The following is a 22637-nucleotide window of genomic DNA, read 5'->3' on the forward strand; positions in this document are numbered from 1 at the left end:
TTACATATGAATGAAAGAGTGTTGCGTACTGGAAATAACGATATAAACAATTATGGACTAATTGCAATATGCAATAACATATTGTGACAACCACAGTTTGTTCATGGTTCTGCTGAACTCTTTAACCAGTTGCTGGATTCAGAGCTTATAAATTAAAGGGAATTTTGGTCGGTATTTCAGGAAGCGTGATTAAACTTTATCGAGTTGCTAGTGTGCAGTTATTTGTTATGAATGAATTTTCGCGCGCTTGTTTTCTGTTGTCATGTAAGACTACACTAAACATTTTTTTGCGATGTAGCTCAATAAAAGGACTTCTGTTCCTCCAATGTATCAATGTTATGTTATAAAACAAATGCTGAACGCAATAGTGTGCACTATTGAATTATGGATGCACTTGGGAGGTTTGCTAAGCATTCAAGAAGCTAGAGTTGCACTCGGCTATCGCCTCGCGCGACTCCTACGCTTCTTTCGTGCTTAGCAACCTCCCGCGTGCATCCATAACTCAATAGTATACGCTATGCCGTTCACCATTTGTTAATTCAAGCTTATAGGGATACTCTCTCGCCTGTGATGAATTTTTGAGAAAAGACGGATAACAACTTAAATAAAACAAATCTTTTGAAAAAAAGGGTAAATGTTTTGTTGTTTTCGTTTAAATCTGGAACTTTTCTCAACGCGTGGTTCGAGCGTAGGGCTTTGCCCCCCAAAGGAAGTGACGTAGAAGGGAGAACTCATCTTCCGTTGAGATTTCTTTCACAAGAGCACCGAGATTTCTTCAATAAAAAACGTAGCCCAAAAATACAATAATACCGCAACGATGTGTGGCCAGTGGATGTTCCAATACGGGTAGCGATGGAGTAAGCCTTCATAAATGACCCGAAGATCCTAATTTCGCTAGGTTATTGACGAGAGCCATGAAAAACACGCGATCCGATTTTGAGAACCCAACAAACTTTAGCCGTCTGTGCAGCATTCACTACTTCACTGCAGATTCTTTTGAGGAACAGTGAGTTCTGGCGAAATCTATGGGTTTAAAGATGAAAGCCCTTTCTAAATTACAATGCTGTTCCCTTAATTTTTTTATATTAATCCGCCTGTAAAAAAGAAACAAAGGCTCGAGGACGAAAAAAAAACTCTCATCTTTACAAGTCGTGACACTAGCGCGGGATTATCACAACAAAATCGACAACAACTACGTGGAGCATATAGAAAACGGAAAACTGCAAGGGGGTATGTATTACCTGTAAAAGAAATATAAACCTGTCCTACTCACACCTCTGAACCTGCAAAACACCTGCGGGAAAATCCATCAGATTCTTTCACTTGGCGTGTTCTCCCCTCAGCAGAAACATTCCACAAGCGTAGGATCGTCGAGGGGCTAATGATCCAACAATTCCACCCCAGTTTGAACAAACAAGTCATTTCTTATGTCTCCAAACTTTTCCCATCGAGAATCACATAAGATATGTATGTATGTACAGACGGTCAACACTTTCAACCCTGATGATGACAAACAGCCGAAAACGTTTGGTTTTAGCATTTTAATAACTTTTCTTAATCTTTTTAGCCTTGCATATATAATATCAAATATGAACCTGTATTCATTGAATGAAAAATGTAGCATAAATCTCTTTCAAACTTATAACCCAACTCATTTACCCGGTACGTGTTCCAGATCCTCGATGCACATTTAGAAAATGAACAGCTCTCCCTTTCCAAAGAGAGTTACCGAACAGTTAGGTTTTGCATCGGTAGCATTCTCACCCCAAGCTCAAGATGTCAGCATCCAAACTCCCAAAATAGGGAAAGATGTCTCTGTGAAATTTCGGAGCAGTCGTACCGCTAGAGGCAAATTTAGTCACTTGAAAATACATAAAAATACAAATCTGTTGTGACAGTAGTTTGGCCATCCCGAAGAAAGTAACCAAACCGCACGCTAAAATAACTTGGCAGGTTGTCAGACGTCCGTTCCAGTAAAGAGTAAAAGCACACAACGCACTTCGCTCTAGAAGTTTATTACGTCGACCGCGGTTCAGAGTGAGGAGGAAAATTCGAGTCAAGAGGAAGAAGGTGAAGAAGAAGTAAAAGAATGAGGAATTACGCAAGTTTAAGATTTACATAACACGTGCAGCGAATGTGAAAGAATAGCTTTATTGTGTTAAAAACAAATGCCGGTCTAATCAAGTTGAGGTCCTACATTTTTAAGGCCAAACACTGCTGCATTTCTCAAATCTAACGATCACTTCACTTTGTGAAGTGACAAACGAAGAGATCTCGCAAAAAGGCGAAAATTGACGGTAACTCAGAGAAATCGCTTACCAGTCTGTTTCGTAATCGCTCGAGTGGATCGGCTTAATCTGGTTCATTCGAGGAGTCAGAAATAGCCTCACTGTCTTAAGGCTCAAACACATATATGGTTCAGTTCCTTGAGCGTCTGCGCTTTCGATCACCGACGATGAATCCGAAAAGGAGTACTCGAATCTCTAGAGTCGGACTCCATTACGATCGCTCGTATGTTTTTCAGTTCTCCTATTACGTCATTGATTACGTGTTTAACTTAGCCTGCGAACAGGCTCCCGGCTTGGAGGGCGCGAAGCAGGGGAAGGAAGGGGAAGGTTTCTGTGTCCCCACTTCTGATTGAACGGGGAGCCTGTTCGCAGGCTATGTTTTAGTAGGAGCCATTTCAACTTCCGGTCTTTGAATTGAGTGAATTTCGCGCTTTTGCACCAGGATTTCAATCGAATGAAAGGTTTTAGGGAACTTTTTCTTCTTCCAGTAGTTGTTTTGGCAAAAGATCTACATTTTAATTAAATGTTAAAATTTTGTGGAGAGTATCCCTTTAATGCCTGAGTATTTAAATGCTAGACCATCGAAAGTCACGAAGATTACAGATTACTCCGAAAGCTAGATATGAGAGGAGATGGGGAAAGGAAGTGGAAAAAAAGGGAGACAATACCAGACTACCTCCCTTCCAGGCAGTTTCTCCCCCCCCCTCTCCTCCCCCAGGTTACACCGGCCACAAATTGTGAAACGAACTGTCTTTGATTTATCAAAAACGATCTTTTGAAGTTTAATTTTTTTGGCGTGAACGAAAATGAGGTATTTAGTGTTAGAAAGATCGATGCAATCATGGTTTTTGCGTGCGTGTGTGTGTGTGTGTGTGTGTGTGTGTGTGTGTGTGTGTGTGCGTCTGTGTGTGTGCGTGTCTGTGTGTGTCTGTGTGTCTGTGTGTACCGCCATGTTTGATCGTGTGTTTACCGCCATGTTTGATCGCCATGTTTGCTAGTAGAAAGATATCGTAACCAAACTCATAACTTTTTTTGTAGCTTGTACCTGAATAACAGTCGGCCGGTTGTGGAACCAACAGTTTGCCCTTCTTTAGCTAAACTTCGTTTTAGCTATCTTCAATTCAGCCAGATTTTGAGAACTGCGTCAACAAGGTCTTATATCAACGTGGAAAACACTATCAGACACCCTATTTATCCACAAGTTTAGATTGTAGAAAATCCTTAGAAGACCCAAGGTAGACTTCCTTTAGCCCTCTACGCTCCCTGAACATCGGTAGGCATGTTCCCCATACTGTGTGCTTTACATCAGTCATGGTACTGACGCGAAGAAATTTTTTTTTACAATCCAGAGCTTCATTCAGTTGAGATTATTGTCTTTTTACTCATAACCGTAACGTTTGATTTAGAAGTGATATTGTAAGGGTAAATTAGATGTTAGTGACTGAGGTTGAAGGGTTTATTAACCGGATCAATTTATTTCCAGTTATGTTGATTCTTTATTTCGAAACATGATATCAACGTATTTGTTATACTTGATTAATCCTTTATTGTATATACAATATTTAAAACGGTATTGAGCAGCTTTTTTGACAGCAGGGAGCGCAATCGTAGTCCTCTTGTCACGCTTTTTCTCTGTCACGCAACATTGATTTTGCACCGTTGTGTGACGGAAAAAGTGGATCAAAATCGGGCTTTCTCTAAGATACATATTGAAATAATGATTAGAATAGAAAGTTTCTTTCAACTCGCTTGTAAATGCCTTGAAGCTAAAACAAAAAAAATTAAAAAGATTCAGTGACTGTTTAGATCCTTCTTAGTGTTAAGATGTTTAGCATGGAAATGATCGCATACTTCAAGGCTTAGCCTTACAAATGGGGTATGTAACATTTTAGTGTGTTTCATGGAGAATTCCGTTGGCTGAAATGTCCCATGTAAAGAAGCGGGGGCTGCTTTTCAGAAGGTGAACTAACGTGAAAGATACATTGGATACCTTTTAGTTTCGCGCTATCGAGGTGATGGAAGTTTCAACTGAGACAGAGATGAGAGCGGGGCAGTTTTGTCCAGGAGCTCAATAACGGTGAAAAAATCAAGGATAAGATCATTGTATTTGTTCTCTAGAGCAATTTCAATCGAATGTCGTAATTTCACTTTTAGTTCTCATTGGCTCTTAGGAACTTTCCTTTCTTCTGATTTGCTGTTTTAAATTCCTTGATTTGGTTTCTAAACACTCGATCTGAAAGTGCTCCGATTCAAAATTACTGGAATGCATTCAACATTTGTGAAAGGTCAGGTGCAAAACATCAAACATTAAGTTAGAACCAAGTAATCTGTCGCTACTTTTCTATCCATTCACTTTCATCAACATGGCGACAAGCTCATTTTTTATATAACATAACCAAAGTAAAGAGCGCGCTCTGATTGGTCAATTTAGCGTCCCCCATTTGCCCATGGGTGTACGCTGCTGACGTGAGCAATTGCAAAAACTATTTTTCCGCGCGCGCTTGTTTTTTCTGGTCACGTAAGATTTGTCAAATAAAAGGGAACTCTTTAGCTACAATGTATTAATGTTATGTTATAAAACAAATGGTAAACACCACAGCGTACACTATTGAATTATGGATGCACTTGGGAGGTTTGCTAAGCACTCAAGAAGCTAGAGTCGCTCTCGGCTATCGCCTCGAGCTACTCTTACGCTTCTTTCGTGCTTAGCAACCTCCCGCGTGCATCCATAACTCAATAGTGTACGCTGTAGTGTTTACCATTTGTTAAATATCTTAGAGGCACTGGCATCAAATCTTTCACAAATGTTCTCCTCTTAGAAAACGAAAGAATCAAATGAACTGAACGTTTCCGGTTGAAATCACAGCGCCCGTAATCTTCACTCAAGCAGTCTGCATCCGTATCAGAAATTTCTCCTTGCATCAGACATAGGTCTGTATATAACTCCCTCATTTAACCTTCATGGCAGCGATAGCTGACTGCAAACTGCCCATTGCAGCAACCATCTGATAACGACGACATGATGTCGCAAAAACCTTATTAAGTGATTTTTCCTTAATATCTCTAATTATTTTTAATAATTACTGTTTTTTTAACCCTTCTAACATCAAGCGACTTCTCGTCCAGTTCCTCGTTTCCGGCGATAAAACTGTCTTTGCTATAATGTTTTTTGTAGACCGCTTTGATCTTCTTTCAATCTATGCATTTACAATATTCTCGACCTTTGCTTTTCGGGCACGAATAAGAAACGAAAAAAGGTGTCGTTAGTGCAGCATGTTCAGCGTTATCTAAATAATAACGTCTCCCTTCGTCGTTTGCTAAGTAAGAGTAACAAAATATTTATTATTTTTGTCACATTGTGGTCGCGGGTACGGCGACACACTGGGGACCGTCATAGGGTAAAATATGCACTGGACTGGACTATTTTTTGGACGATTTTTTGGACTATTTTTTGGACCATTTCTTGGACCATTTTTTGGACCATTTTAAAAGGGAAGAGGCACACCTTTAGTACTCGGGGAGGGATGGGTGTAGTCCACAAGCACTGAGGGAGGGTGGGGGAAGACTGTCATTACTCAAGGAGGGGTGGTAGGTGGTTGTAATTGTAAACACTACTGGTTAATGGAGCTTTAATTCGATCGTAATAATTATTTTAATCGGTTTTTCGACTGACTTCTCCTACATCAACATTTTGCGCTTTGCCGCGGCGTTTCTTTAAATTTTTAGCCATGCGAAAGCGAAAATGCCACGTAAACACTGGACTTTAATTCTTATTGAAAATATCGCTTTTACTATCGATCCTCCACCGTTGAGTTATCTGGCATAGGTGATGCGTGTGCCTTTCGCTGACTAGCACACCGTCAGTTTTCCTTCACGGTGTAATTACCAGATTTATCCATCTATCTTTTGTCATTAATCTTATCGGACTAGATCACAGAATTTCCGTTCCTTGGCCCTTGACTTTACCCGTAAATATAGAATTCACAAGCGCTATCGCAATTTTAATGTTTGTGCGTTTACTATATGAAATCATTTTTGGTACAATCATACAAAGCAATATTCGCTCAGACCTCGAAAACGCAGACCGCAGACCGCAGACCGCAGACCGCAGACCGCAGACCGCAGACCGCAGACCGCAGACCGCAAGCCTCGAAAACGCACACCTCGAAAAACGTGTATACAGTGTGTAATTACCAGATTTATCTCTCTTCCTTCTGTCATTCATTTTATCAGACGAGTTATCGGAATTTCCGTTATGCGAAAGCGAAACTGCCACGTAAACACTGGACTTTAATTTATATTTAAAATACTTCGTTTACGATCCTTCACTGTTGAGTTATCCGTGTGCCTTTTGAGTCGACTTGTGTGTGCACTATCAGTTGCTTTACGTTTTCCTTTGTGTATACAGTATGTTAGTAGTGAATTTACCTATCTTCCTTTTGTCAGTGATCTTATCAGACGAGATCACAGAATTTCACACAACACCGAGATAACTAGTTAAACAACAGAGTATTTCTGTCGAGGAACTATCAGCTGTTAGTTGCCCCGCGGAAATTTGATGTTCTTAAAAGAAATATTTGCCCGAGAAGCTTCGCTTCTCGGGCAAATATGCTAGTTTTAAGAACATCAGATTTCCAAGGGGCAACTATCAGACCGATAGTTCCGAGACATAAACACTATTTTCTTTATTGTTCACCACTAAATTTTCTTCCGCGCGCCAGTTTAAAAACAATCAATAATTATTATGATCGAGTAAAAGCTCCATTAACCAGTAGTGTTTATAATTACAACCACTTACCACCCCTCCCTAAGTAATAACACTCTTCCCCCACCCCTCCCTCAGTACCTGTCGACTGCACCCATCCTTTCCTGAGTACTAAAGGTGTGCCTCCTCCCTTATAAAACTGTCCAAAAAATAGTCCAAAAAATCGTTCAAAAACTCGTCCAAAATAGTCCAAAAAATCGTCCAAAAAATAGTCCAGTCCAGTCCAGTCCATATTTTACCCTATGCTAGTTCCGAGACATAAACACTCTATTGTCTTTATTGATCACCACTAAATTTTCTTCCGCGTGCCTGTTTAAAAACAATCAAAACCCGCTAAATGCACTCGAGACACTCGATTGTACCACAAATGATTCCATATAGTAAACGTACAAATGTAAAAATTACGATAGTGCTTGTGAATTCTAGTCAAGGGCCAAGGACCGGGAATTTCGTGATCTCGTCTGATAACTTCAATGACAAAAAGAAGATAGATAAATCTGGTAATTACACACTGTATACCCAAAGGAAAACTGATGGTGCACAAGTCGACTCGAAAGGCACACGCATAACCTACGCCAGACTAGTAACTCTACAGTTGAAGATCCTAAACGCGATATTTTCAATAAAAATTTACGTCCAGTGTATACGTGGCATTTTCGCATTACTAAAAATTAAAGAAACACCGCGGCCCAGCGCAAACATTTTGATTGAAGGCACTCGAAAAACCGATTAAAATAACCTGTACGATCGAGTAAAAACTCCATTAACTAGTAGTGTTTACAATTACAACCACCTACCACCTCTCCCTGAGTAACAAAACTCTTCCCAACCCCTCCCTCAGTACTTTTCGACTGCACCCATTCCTCCCTGAGTACTAAAGGTGTGCCGCCCCCCTTATAAAATGGTCCAAACAAATCGTTCAAAAAAATCGTCCAAAAAATCGTCCAAAAAATCGTCCAAAAAACAGTCCAGTCCAGTCCATATTTTATCCTATACCATTATTATTACACAGAAAATTCCCTCTAAGAAATAATTGAATAGAGAGGGCCTTAAATAACTACCTAACCATGTTTTTTGGAACTTAAGTTCTCTTCTGGTTTCCATATCAGTACGAACTTTGTGTTACGTCCGCAGTTTTTATTTTTGTGTCCAGCAGTCCTTTTCAATAAGTTTTGTGTACACAACTTGTTTACCCATAACTTGCCACCTTCATACTATATTGAGCTTTTGCCTCCGATAAACATTTTCGCGTATGTTATTGTGTTCGTGTGATCATAAGTTTTAATTGTTCATTATTTTATGGGAAACTGTTATTTTCCGGTTAAAAATTATTTCGGGAAAGATTTGAAAGCCTTTTGTATGTTCCCGTTAACCAAGCCAGTATTCGACCCGACTGATAATAGGTTCTGCCATTTTGATAACGAGCTAAGGAGATATTTTGTGCAAGTGCTGATAAAAATAAATTAATTGCGAGCTTAAAGATTGGGAAATCGATGAGTGTTCCATGGGTCATTTCTATTTTGAAAAATACTAAAACTCTGTACGAAGGTCAGGTCAGAGTTGACATCAGGTGATATGTCAGCCTGATTTATGTTTGTTCTTTCGCTTGAAACTAACGAACTCTTTTCCATTCCAGATCTTGTTCCTCTCACGTTTGGTGTCACATGTCCAAAAAAACCCGAAGTCATCTTATGCTGAACGAGAAAAATTTTTATCGTCGGTTACCTGCACGAAACCGGTTGCTACGGACAACTCATGATCAGCAAATCCACCAACCTCCTCAATCGTTCAATAAAGGAATCGTGTTATTCTGTGTTATGCAATGGACCAATCAGGAAACAATGTCACTTGTAACTTCACCATTGCAATCACAAGTGAGTTTTCTTCTTATTTCTTCTTGGCCACCGCTGGTCTAGTCGGAGGCGCGCTTGGAGTCTAGGATAATTGACTTGTTTGGATAACTGATCATTTGCTGTCCAAAATCGAAAAATCGGCCCCTTTGTCAAAAATCAGACACTACCGTCAAAATTAAAAAAAAAAAAGAAAAAAAAAATCATACACCAGTTTCCAAAATAAGAAAATTGGCCGCAAGCGTCCAAAATCAGAACTCGGCCGCTACATTACTTGCCTTGGAAGGTATGTTAATTTATATCATTCGTCATGATCGCCATTCTCGTACATTCTCGTACATTCTCGTACATTCTCGTTGATCGCCTTCTAGTACATTGTTACCTCCTTGATTTTTAGCCTCATGCACCAGCAAACTACAATCGTCCAAAAATCTTTGGAACACCACATCATTTCCAAATAAAGACAACAAAACTATCATATTTCCACTACTCATTGTTGTAAACATAACATTTCTTAGTATGCGACTCTGTAAATTATAAACATCACGAGCAGGACAATTGGAGGATAGTCTGTTCATACCTAGTAAAAAAAATAGAGTGCTTCTCAATTTGGCGAGTTTGATGGCTCCTGGGCGACTTTAGCTCCGAGGTCTAAGGTTAGAGGTCTGGTTCAAGCCCCAGGGCAGACTAATACTCAGGGTCTTGATATAACTCAGGAGCATGCGCTACTTTTGCTATGACATCTGCAAAGGGTTAGACATTCTAGTCTTTTTAGAGAAGGACAATTAACACAAAAGGCCCCGTCTGCTGCATCTTCTCTGTATAAAAGAGCAGGTGCACGTTTAAGTAGATCATGACTTTTCGCAAAGTGTAGGGAATGTAGCACCCGATGTTGTGGCGTCGCCTTGTTATTGTTTAAAACAAGCCTCCATTTAAACCATTTATGTTCCTCTTGGGTTTATCCATAATTCGTGATCTATGATTTACGCTGCCTACATTTTCGGGCCATCGAATCTCTGCCCAAGACGTTCTTATCAGTTTAAATTCAGGTAGCCCTTGTCTCCAAACACTGGCCATTAATTATCCATTCAAAGTGCTTTGAAAAATGTTTCTGCTTTTTACCAAAGTCTGCACAACAATTCATCGAAACACGATTTCTTAATCATTCAGACACTGATTCAAATGTTAATTTGTATTCTGCTTCATGAAAACTGCCTCATGGCACCGATGGCATGTACCTTACCAATGATGGTGAAGCTATTGTTGTAGGGATGACGGCTAATTTTGTGCCGGACATGTAGGTGGGATAAACAATTACCAAAATTTGAACTACTGATTATTCCCTCTTAAGAACTTACTCATCGTTAAGGGGGTATAAGAATTAAATATCACGTTTAATTTTTAACCTTAGACTTGACCGCATGAAATAAACAGTTGTATTCTGCATAATATATCTATGGGTCCCCCATAGGGTCACTTTGATAGTTTCATACGGCCAAGTAGACTTGAGGTAAATCCGAGCGCTGTGATTAGTTTTTACTCGGTTGGGATTTTGCCATACGGACCGTTTTCGCGGAAACGGTTGTAGGCCGTGTGTTCCGACGTATTATTATGTAATCGCGTGCACGCATGCGCCGTTCAGTGAGTTACCACGTCGTTTTTTCTACTGGCTTTTCCTCCATGTTTGTTTTAAACTTTTACCGTCGGTTTTCCTTAAGTAAAAGATCAATTTTTTTTCAAATTGCAATCCGCCTGAACACCGTGTATTTCTGTACTCGAAAATCGGCAAATTTTGGTCAGACTGCCCTCTAATAAATCATTTATTATTAACCTCCCTTGCTCAAACTGTCTTTGGGCATATTGGCCCTCATTGGGTTTGGATGGACCGAACGCTGCAGGGTCTGTACTGCCACGACCTATAAGTGTGATGTAGAGTTCATGATAAAATATGCTTTATTCTTTGTGTGTGTTGTGCGTCTTTGCTCTATCCATTTTACTTTCCGCGACGAAAAGCCATTTTCAAAGCTGTGAGTTTTTCCTTTTTTCACAAATGTTCACAATTGAAAATGAAAAAGGTTAAGAAGAACATTGTAATCGAAAGCTTCAGAAAACACATACGTTTGCTGTTTTATGATCGAACAAAAGTCCATGTGACTTGTCTACGTCATAAACAGAGTCATCAAACCGGAGGGAACGACGTACACGGCAACCTCACCAACGGATCTAAACCAAAGGTGTACATAAAAATTTTTGGCCCGGGGAAGGGGGACAAAAAATGGAACAAGCGCCAGGGATACACAACTGAAGCCGTTGCTAAAGTTTTGCAATCTCTTCGGGTTTCACTCAATTTAATAAAAAAGATAACGAGCTTGCAAAAGGGGCGACGCTAAAACAAATCATGCTTGAATAATCTGGGTGGGGAGGGGCCACTGCACGCTCCAAAAGTAAAATCGAAAGATAATAACCACACAAGGATCTATTTGATGCAAAAAAATCTCTGCGTATTTGAATAAAACATCATCTCTTACGATATCACATTTGACCGCAAAACAAATATATAAACTTACGTAAGCTCTCACAAAAGGCTAATGTATATATAGTCCGTCATTATTCTAAAGATCGGTAAACTGAGATGCACCGAGTCGAAATCAACCATTACTAGACCTAATTATCCCGATTAAACGAAGCACCTCGTACACTCTGTAGTTAACGCGCGACTTTCATCTAAGAATGTATGAAAAAATAGTAGATGAAGCGTTTGTCTCCACTTCAACGAAATTTTAAATTCTAAGGTAATACCAGAAGGAGTCTCTTAATTTATTACAATACTTTTAAACTTCTCAGACTGAGATCTACAGTGGTATGAAGTCCTGAGCTATTCATTTGGAAACCTTGTCAATTATACTCCTTCTTACAGGAGGAGCCTGTTTTTGGTTTAAGTTCCATCAAATATAAAACATAACGAAACCACCAGGCTACCTTTTACTTTATAAATATACGTTGCTGATAAGAAGAGAGTGATATGTACACAAGCCAATCAATCAAAAGTCATAATTCAGAAGAAGCAGCACTAAATGGCGACTCATAAACGATTTTGTCCTGGACCGTGGGACTGCAAGCAAGGAAACGTCTTTAAACTGTGTCCGATCACAGAGTTTGCAGATCAGGATAGAAGACGCTCAAGTGATATCAAATATAACGAAAATATCAAAACGGTATAGATTTTGGCGAAACTTCTCCAGCAAAAGGGACAGCAACGTCTAAACAGAATTAAAGGCCTTCACCGTTTATAAATTAGCACAGTTTCTAGACGATTTACACGTCCATCTTTTCTTCTTTTCAAAGCAGCTTAACCCTTACTCCACGACGTACCTCCCTTTCTGTTGTAGCCGAGATAAGTTCCTCCTGACCTCTCGTACCCTAACATGATCTTGACCGTATTTCGAAATAAAAACTAGCAGTGCACGATCAAGACAATGCTTCGCCTCTTGGAGTTCGTCCAGGTCACTCTGCAAATTACCCAGATTCTTGTAAGAGGCTGCAACATTAATATGATCAGGTCCAAGCTTCTTCAGATGAATCTCCAGTGCACGTTTATAGTAGTCTTTTGCTTGATCTGTTTCGCCCAGCGCTTCGTGTAAAATACCCAGATTGTTGTAAGAGGCTGCAACTTTAACATGATCAGGTCCTAGTTTTTTCAGACGAATCTCCAGTGCACGCTTATGGTAGTCTTTTGCTTGATCTGTTTCGCCCAGGTGACTGTGTAAAACACCCAGATTGTTGTAAGAGTCTGCAACATCAACATGATCAGGTCCAAGCTTCTTCAGATAAATCTCCAGTGCATGATTATAGTAGTCTTTTGCTTGATCTGATTCGCCCAGGTCACTGTGTAAAGTAGCCAGATTGTTGTAAGAGTTTGCAACATCAACATGATCAGGTCCAAGCTTCTTCAGACGAATCTCCAGTGCATGATTATAGTAGTCTTTTGCTTGATCTGTTTCGCCCAGCGCTTTGTGTAAAATACCCAGATTGTAGTAAGAGTCTGCAACTTTAACATGATCAGGTCCAAGCTTCTTCAGACGAATCTCCAGTGCATGATTATAGTAGTCTTTTGCTTGATCTGTTTCGCCCAGGTCACTGTGTAAAATACCCAGATTGTAGTAAGAGGCTGCAACATCAACATGAGCAGGTCCCAGCTTCTTCAGACGAATCTCCAGTGCACGCTTATGGTAGTCTTTAGCTTGATCTGTTTCGCCCAGCGCATTGTATAAAATATTCAGATTGTGGTAAGAGTCTGCAACTTTAACATGATCAGGTCCAAGCTTCTTCAGATAAATCTCCAGTGCATGATTATAGTAGTCTTTTGCTTGATCTGTTTCGCCCAGCGCTTTGTGTAAAATACCCAGATTGTAGTAAGAGTCTGCAACATTAACATGATCAGGTCCAAGCTTCTTCAGATAAATCTCCAGTGCATGATTATAATAGTCTTTTGCTTGATCTGTTTCGCCCAGCGCTTTGTGTAAAATACCCAGATTGTGGTAAGAGTCTGCAACTTTAACATGATCAGGTCCAAGCTTCTTCAGAAGAATCTCCAGTGCATGATTATAGTAGTCTTTTGCTTGATCTGTTTCGCCCAGCGCTATGTGTAAAATACCCAGATTGTAGTAAGAGTCTGCAACATTAACATGATCAGGTCCAAGCTTCTTCAGACGAATCTCCAGTGCATGATTATAGTAGTCTTTTTCTTGATCTGTTTCGCCCAGCGCTTTGTGTAAAATACCCAGATTGTAGTAAGAGTTTGCAACCTTAACATGATCAGGTCCAAGCTTCTTCAGATCAATCTCCAGTGCATGATTATAGTAGTCTTTTGCTTGATCTGTTTCGCCCAGGTCACTGTGTAAAATACCCAGATTGTTGTAAGAGTTTGCAACTTTAACATGATCAGGTCCTAGCTTCTTCAGACGAATCTCCAGTGCATGATTATAGTAGTCTTTTGCTTGATCTGTTTCGCCCAGCGCTTTGTGTAAATTACCCAGATTGTTGTAAGAGGCTGCAGCATCAACATGATCAGGTTCCAGCTTCTTCAGACGAATCTCCAGTGCATGATTATGGTAGTCTTTTGCTTGATCTGTTTTGCCCAGCTCCTTATGTACAATACCCAATTTGCTGTAACATGCTGCTTTTTTAAGGTCCTCTCCTTCGTGATTTGATTCAATCATTTTTAACTGCAATTTATAAGACTATCGCTGCTCCAAACTCACTGTGGTCATGGCACATCTCACCGAGGGTGCAAAGGCCACCAGCGTAAGAACTCAAAGACTTAAGTGCTCTTTCGGAGAATTCTGGATTTTCTCTTCTAATTACCAAATGTTCAGGTTTTAAGCTTAACATCTTTAAATCGGGAGCTAATTTTGTTCCCACATCAATAGAAGCTAATTTTTCGAATTTTGAGAATGACATTACAGCCCCATATACCACTTCGTAAACTTCATCCTTTGTCCAATCTTTCGTCGCAGATTTAATAACATCGTGAACAATACCATGAGCTCGAATATAGACACCACTCACTTTTTCTTCTTCTTCCTCTTCTTCTTCCTCTTCTTCTTTTTCTTCAATCAGCAATAATGAACATTGATTCATTCTCATTCTCATTATATCTTCATCTTCAAAATCTTCATCTACTGCTCTGATGTACTCGATAACAGCTTCTTGAAGGATCGGCTGTAATGCACACACAGAGAGAAAATTGAAGATGTGATGGAAAATTATATCGCCCGCCATCGCCTTTTCGACAGCGAGTGTTATTACTTTGGTTATGGAGTTTGGATAGCTTGGATTGCTCTCAGCAAGTCTGATTTCAGTAGCACTTCGTTTCCCCTCTTCCAATTTCTTCAGGTAGTCGCTCCAGCCAAACTTCGAGGATACCTTACTCTGACGAACCTGTCGCACATACGTGGCTGCAGCCGCTAGGGCAAGTGGCTGGTAGTCTAATACCTTAGCAACTTCTTTCTCTATGTCATTAATTGGGATATCAGAAAGAATGCTCAGCAAAGAGCATGCGTCGTTAGGTTGCATTCCTGCGCTGACGGAAAGGTTTTGTACGGAAGAGCTTGTTAACGGCATAGACACAGTGCCCTGCGTTGTTATTAGCATCTGGCCCCTTGCCCACACCTCGTTTCCTGCATCAGGCAAAAGACCGCTTGAAAGAGAGTTCCCATTATCAACTACCACCAGCCATGAGGTGTAATGCTTCATTTTTGCACTTATTAGGGACTTGAGATATGAAATCTTCTCGTCTGTGTTCAAATCCTTTGAGCCGTAATTGTTTGTTATTTCATATCCGGGACATTTGCAATGTTGAGCAAAATCGACATACGAATTCAAAATTGTTTCTGGGCTTTCAGCATTCAGTGTCATGACAAATGAAGCTGCGGAAGATGTTTCTTTGACTTCGTGGTAAAATTGCTTGGCTGCTAAACGGGCCAGCTGAGATTTGCCACTTCCTGGATTTCCTGACAAATACAGTATGCTCATCCCATCATCGGTGCGTTTTAATGTTTGCAGGTTTCGCATAATTTCATCAACTTCAGATTCTCGAGCAGCGATGTCGTGTGTTGGTTTAGGAGGGAGAATGCAAAATGGAGAGACATCTTCGTGTAACTGTTCTTGCAAGGCAAGCCTCTGTTCTTCTTTTACTTGAAGTGCCTTTTCCTTCTCTTTAAGTTTTTGTCTCCTGTCGTTAACCTCCCTTAAAACTTCACTTAACTCCTCTGTGGGGAAGGTTGTTTGATTTTGGACCTCATTGATTTTTAATGTGGGAAGACCGAGGGCGACGAATGCAGTTTTCACCCGCGATATAACAAGTGATATATACTTTCACGGGTTTATAACGAATCAACTTAACGGCCTGCTCCCAGTTGGCTTGTTAGCTCAATTGGTAGAGCGCTGCACTAGTATCGCAGAGGTCAGTGGTTCCAATCCAGTACAGGCCTGATTTTTTTCAGGTCTGATTTTCGCTATTGCTTAAATAGCGCTATCTACTGCGAGGATCGTGCATCATACGTATATAATACCGCAGTTCAAAATAGATGAACCTCATATATTTCATTGAATAAATTGAATAATAGATCATCCATGATGCCGTTGGTCTGTTTAGTAATAGATCACAGAAGACGTCAAAATCGTAAGAACATCAGTGACACACTCTGCTGTGCCTCACGTGACACTTTTGTCATCTATTATTGAACAGATACATGGCAACATGTCATCTATTTTTCTTTTGTTTGAGAGGTTTTAAGAATAGTTTGTTATGATTTCTGGTTCATCACTTCTTACCGCAAAGTAACACAGAGATTTGAACGACTTTGATCTGATTAGTAAATGAATATTAGAAATTCTCATGCTGTTCGACAATCTAGACGGCTCCTAACAGCTGAAGGAAGCCTTCTGCATCTAGTGCTGCCACAGATTTGCTCTGGGTTTCTGTTGCTTGAGGTTTCTTTAGCAACAATTTGCAAATATATTTTCCTTTTTGTTCACGGCTTATGTAACTGTTATCAGTCAATGCTTACTTTCGCGGCAAGTCATCTGTAATGAAAGATAAGGGAAAATGACTAAGCTGGGGTCTGTGTTAAAAATTGGTAGAGAAACAGAATTCTTCCCAGCCTGAGCCAAGAAATACATTTGACATAATAAGCGTTCTTTTATGCAATATTGACGTTTGGAAGAAATTTAAGAAGACATTTCACGAAAAGCACTTGTTTTGTTCGCTATTTATTTCGTTTCTTCTTCATATTAGATCTCAAAAGCTTCAAAAGCTTTGGCAGTTTTTTCGCAGCTGGTTTATCTCACTGAGTTCTGGAACTAACACTACAGTGCTGGTATACTGTGGCAATGCAGTGCTGGTATACTGTGGCACTGCAGTGCTGGTATACTGTGGCAATGCAGTGCTGGTATACTATGGCTCTGCAGTGCTGGTATACTGTGGCACTACAGTCCTGGTATACTGTAGCACTTAAGACAGTTTTATCTCCTGAGGTCCTCTTATCTCTTCCACCTCTAGTCCCTAAAATGGATGATTCTTCCAGCAAAATTTCTCGAGTTTTAATGAACTTGTGGCAGCCGTATTCCGCTGCTTTTTGCCCCTTGCGTTTTTCATAATTACTGTCAACTTAACTAAACAGTTCCGTCTTTTGTTCATTTGATACGGTCAGCATATTAGACAATGGATCATATCAGTTAGAGTATCAAAAGAACGTAAGGTCACAAACATCTCTTTTCTAACTTAAAGCGACGATAGCAGAAGTCGCAGTGCAATTTCATCTTTTTGCTAAAATAGTTTTCTGTATTACACTCCTTCTCCTGCAGCGTGTTTCGTATCAAGATAAGTATTCTACAGTGTTCGCTTGTTTTTTTTTCGTTTGAAACGAGTTGTATCTGCTACGCATAACTTTCAGGTAAGTGAATTAAAGTTTGCTTCACGTTGTCAAAGTTCTAGAAACTTTTCGTGAGGTAATAATACTTTATCAGCAATAAAGATTATATGCTGCTTTCTGTAGTCAACAAAACACTTGAGGAACTCGCATGCGAAAGCTAATCTGGCTTCGTCGCAATGCACATAAATCACGTCTCTAAGCAAGACAGGACAAGAGACTTCGAGGGATTTAATTGGAAGGCCGCACAATACTTATAAAGCGATGATCGAATAATTTTGACGCCATATCAATGGGTCATTTGAACTGCTTTTGTTTTGCTGAAGTAAGAAAGACAGGTTTTTGGGTTACGTCAGTTAAGAGAAAATAGTTTGTATTTTCCTGGTTACTTTTCTTTGCACTCACTCAAACAAACTTTGATCGTTGAAAAATAATCAACTTGAATGAAAGGATGACTTAAACTGAAAATAGAGCTGGTAAAGATCTTCTTCAGCTTCAGCTAAGAAATCCATTTGAAATAAGAAGCAACCTGCTTTGAAGTATTGAAGATATTCGGTGCCCAACCAAACATAGAAGTTCTTTTGTTGAGTTGATAAACTCAGAATATTAGATTAAAAAAATTACAAAGCATAACAAAATAACATCAATAACATTTTCACTGATGTAGGGGAATTTGAGTTAAGGAAGATGGGAGAAATCACGGTTAAGTTTCATCTTGTTACGGTCTCATGAAGCTCCTTCTCTTCTAATATAGCAATTCTAGGAAGTAGTTTTCGTTTGAAAAGAGTTGTATCTGCTACTCATAAATTTCATGCAAATGAAACTAAGGTACTTGCTCCTGCCAAGTTTTGGAAACTTTTTGGTGGTGATTGATCATCTGCGATAAAGAATATAGGCTGCTTTCTGTAGTCAACAAAACACTCGACGAACGCAAAAGCGAAAACTTCTTTGGCCTTCAGGCAGAACACCTTATCTACCTCCCTGAATAGCTGCACTCTGCAAGTTTAATATCAATTGTTTTACTGATAACTATTGAATTTGCTTTGGTTTGATACTTTGTCTATCATCTCTCCGCAGCAAACAACACTAGGATGTGCCTCGACACGTTAACCTTAATTATTTTCCGAAGTTCTTTCGCTCTACAAAAGTCTGGAAAATTCGTCATTAAGTTGGGTACGATAACCTTACTTAGCGTGGAAGAAGTGAGACGGGGGGGGGTAAGATTAAGCTTACCCCATCCCCACTCCCTCCCTGTTCACATTAAATTACAATTCCATATGTATTATTTGCTTGTAGACCATTCCGAAAGAATATTGTACACCGCACCGCAATGCGCTATATAAGTAAAATAATAAAGTTGTTATAATCATTATCATTAAGTGATAGTTACCTCCAAATGTGATTCACATGAAATCGATGCCAGTGATTTGTCCAACATACACGAATAGAAACACTGAAACATAAAATGCGTGCGTAAGGATACGCAATCGGAAGGAGAATAAGAAAGAAAGAAAACCGACGCAAGGACAATATGAACGTTCCTTTCGTAGTCTGCATACATGGATAACAACAAAGCGCAAAACAGACACAATAACCGCGGATTAGACTGGCTTGATGTCTGCTCCAATGAAAAATATGAACAGTGTTGCGAGAGGACCTGCACTAAAAACCCGAGCGAGTCACGTATGGTTGAAATATTTTTTGCTGCAGTTCTCTTCATTAGCTTGATGAGACTTGAAACAAACGCGCTTGAGATCAGTCAAGGATAACATTTGAGGCGGATCGTAAGTAGTTGCAAAATTTGAAATCACAACGGTGACAGGACTTTGATTATTAGTGGCAAGGAAACTATAGTTTTACTAGTCTATGCAAGCTTGTATCTAAATTATTTTCCAAATAGCCATTCGAGTTCATTCGATAAGTTGATACAGTCACCAAATGTTGTCATAAAATCGTGAGCCGTATCCCTGAAATAGCATCACTAACATTTTCATAAAACAATATTTCAAGGATGGGACAAGAAAGCGTGGTGAAACTTCACGCTGGCCGATCTTTCTTCCCCTCCAAACAGTCGTGAAATCTTTTAAAGCGAATGTCGCATCCATCTAAGGATGGAAAGTTACCTGGCCTAGTTTGAACTTATTTTAAACTCGCTTGAAAGGAGTTGTAGTTTTGGTTATTCCTTGGTGCAACTGAAATAAAGTAATCTTACCGTTGTCAATTCAGACACCTCAGAGCGAGGCAGTAGTACTTCTTTTACGATAAAGAAAAGAGGCTGCTCTCCGTGATCAAAAAAGCACCCGACAAACACGAAAGAGAAAGCTAATTAATCTGGCTTCAACCCCAAACACATTAATCACGTCTCTGAATAGCTGCACCCTGTAGGCTATACATCAATTGTTTTACTGAAAACCATTAACTAAATTCGCTTGATTTGTTATGATGTTTGGTCTATTATCATCCAAGAGAAAAAATTACGCTTAAATGTGCTTTAAACTGTTAATCAGTATTATCTTGTATGCTTCTTTCGCTTGACATAAGAGCGGAATTTGAGACTGATGGTTACAAAAATTGTAAATATCTTGAAATATATCTGAGTTTCTTAAAGTGCTACTGAAACGTAGTTTTCGTATCCGAGATTTTTGCAATATAATAGAGTTTGAACGTTGTTTGCAAACGCTGTGTACTTTTTTCGGACCAAAGCACAGCGGAAAGTACATTTTTAACCATTCGAAGTTGACCGGCTGAGATCAAAATTGGCGGCCATCTTGGCGCGGCCAAAACAGCCCTGTGACGTCACTGGTTGTGTACTTCTGTGAAAGAAGGGTAAAAGCATGGAGTGTGGCTTGCATGTTGGGAAGCCGAAAAAGAGGATTTCGGGCAAAATGCCATCTTCGTCTTCTTCATCGGCGGCCATATCGGCATCTTGGCTATCTGCGAGAGGTTCGCCATGATAGGGAGCAAAATTCCCGACTGATACCGACAACGAATCTCTACCAGTCTATTTAGTTAATCGGCAACTGACGAGATCCACAAGATTAGGATCGAAACCGCGTTCTTGCCAGACCATCTACAGAAAATGTCGAAAGACATTATAACGGCAGATGGGCTACTAAACGCCCCGGACCAAAGCAATACCATTCAGAGAATGAAGAAAACATGGAAGCCTCATACGACACCGCCACTGAAGACGATCTACTCGGCAAGTCTGAGGATAACGAACAAATCCCTCTGTACAAAATGCCTAGCAGAACATGCCCAGAATCCCTACAATTAGGGCGAGGGCCAAAATAAGAGCTGACGAGGATTTCAAAAATGAGATAAAGCAAATCCTTAACAACGCGGAGCAAGAAACAGTAAAGGCGATCATGTGCTTCTATGAACGTGAAATCCGTCGTTTTAATACCGAAATAAAGAAAAGAGAACGAGCCAAAACGGCTGGAACACTGAACACTAAGAACTGTAGTACGATCGAATCATCACGCGTGGCGCAAGCTAAAAGCAATCAAGACAACTTAACGATCGAGATAGTAAAAAAAAAATAGCTGTACATCTACAAAGGCGGACGATTCGAAAAAGACGCCATCCCTGATGTGCGTACTCAGTGCCACACGAAAAGCAAATTCTTATGAAAAACTGGCATTTGATAGAAACACAACCACTACTGAGCGAACTATACAAAAATCCGCCGCTCGTATCTTACAAAAGAGGGCGATCGCTCGAAGACATACTCGTGAGGGCTAAGCTTCGAATAGGCTACTCTTTACTCACACGCTGGGGAGTAGTGTAGGCCTGTCAACCCCATTTTACGGCACCATCTTCCTCTTCGCTACTGGAGACAACTTCGCTTCGTTCAGAAGGATATTCACTTGACAAAACTTCAATATCTGCTATCTCCTTCGCCCACGAATACAAACAAACAGTGGGTGAAATAAACCACGTTATCGGAGGGAACACAACCAGTGACGTCATGAATCCATTTCGCTCGGTACCAGAGCCCGGACATGGTTTTGTGTAAAATTTTTGATTTGAATGGTTAAAAAAGATATCTTTCGCCTCATTTTGGCCAAAGCAAATTATCTCATGATGATCACCATATTCAAAACTACAGGTTAGAGCAAAAATTTCAGATACGAAAATTTCGTTTCAGTAGCACTTTAAACATCTTTAATTTTTCTAAAAATCTCGTACAATTCTTGGTATCACAAAAGATCCTCTGATTCAAATATTTTAAAAGGAGGAAAGTGACTTTAAATGTTTTTTTATTAAACTTTATACTAATAATTTTGGGAATTTTCCATGTATCATCCGCATATCCAATCTTTTCCCCATTTTTATTAAGACAGAAACTTTATTCATTGAAGCACCTCTCATATAGTAAGAGTGCCGGTAATTTAAAATGAAAAAGTATTGTATTGTAAGTTCTGAGGCAAGAGGGGGGGACCTGTTCCAACACAAACATTTTAAATGAGCATTGTCACCCCCTCCCCCCTGTCTCCTTCTTATAACGTATGAACTTTCCACCCTTGTCTCCTTCTTATAACGTATGAGCTTTCCACCCTTGTCTCCTTCTTATAACGTATGAGCTTTCTACCCTTGTCTCCTTCTTATAACGTATGAGCTTTCCACCCTTGTCTCCTTCTTATAACGTGAGCCTTCCACCCTTGTCTCCTTCTTATAACGTATGAGCTTTCCACCCTTGTCTCCTTCTTATAACGTATGAGCTTTCTACCCTTGTCTCCTTCTTATAACGTATGAGCTTTCCACCCTTGTCTCCTTCTTATAACGTATGAGCTTTCCACCCTTGTCTCCTTCTTATAACGTATGAGCTTTCTACCCTTCTCTCCTTCTTATAACGTATGAGCTTTCTATCCTTGTCTCCTTCTTATAACGTATGAGCCTTCCACTCTTGTCTCCTTCTTATAACGTATGAGCTTTCTACCCTTCTCTCCTTCTTATAACGTATGAGCCTTCCACCCTTGTCTCCTTCTTATAACGTATGAGCTTTCCACCCTTGTCTCCTTCTTATAACGTATGAGCTTTCCACTCTTGTCTCCTTCTTATAACGTATGAGCTTTCCACTCTTGTCTCCTTCTTATAACGTATGAGCTTTCCACTCTTGTCTCCTTCTTATAACGTATGAGCTTTCCACTCTTGTCTCCTTCTTATAACGTATGAGCTTTCCACCCTTGTCTCCTTCTTATAACGTATGAGCTTTCCACTCTTGTCTCCTTCTTATAACGTATGAGCTTTCCACCCTTGTCTCCTTCTTATAACGTATGAGCTTTCCACCCTTGTCTCC

General features: G+C 39.9%; 1 long non-coding RNA gene across 2 annotated transcripts in view; it reads right to left on the minus strand.

The window, feature by feature from the left end:
- The window catches only part of LOC148731639 (uncharacterized), a 31210-nt gene that overhangs the window by 2108 nt on the left and 6465 nt on the right, over positions 1 to 22637 (minus strand). The window lies entirely within an intron of this gene.

The sequence above is a fragment of the Stylophora pistillata genome, chromosome 5 (assembly GCF_964205215.1).
Source record: "Stylophora pistillata chromosome 5, jaStyPist1.2, whole genome shotgun sequence".
Lineage (NCBI taxonomy): Eukaryota > Metazoa > Cnidaria > Anthozoa > Scleractinia > Pocilloporidae > Stylophora > Stylophora pistillata.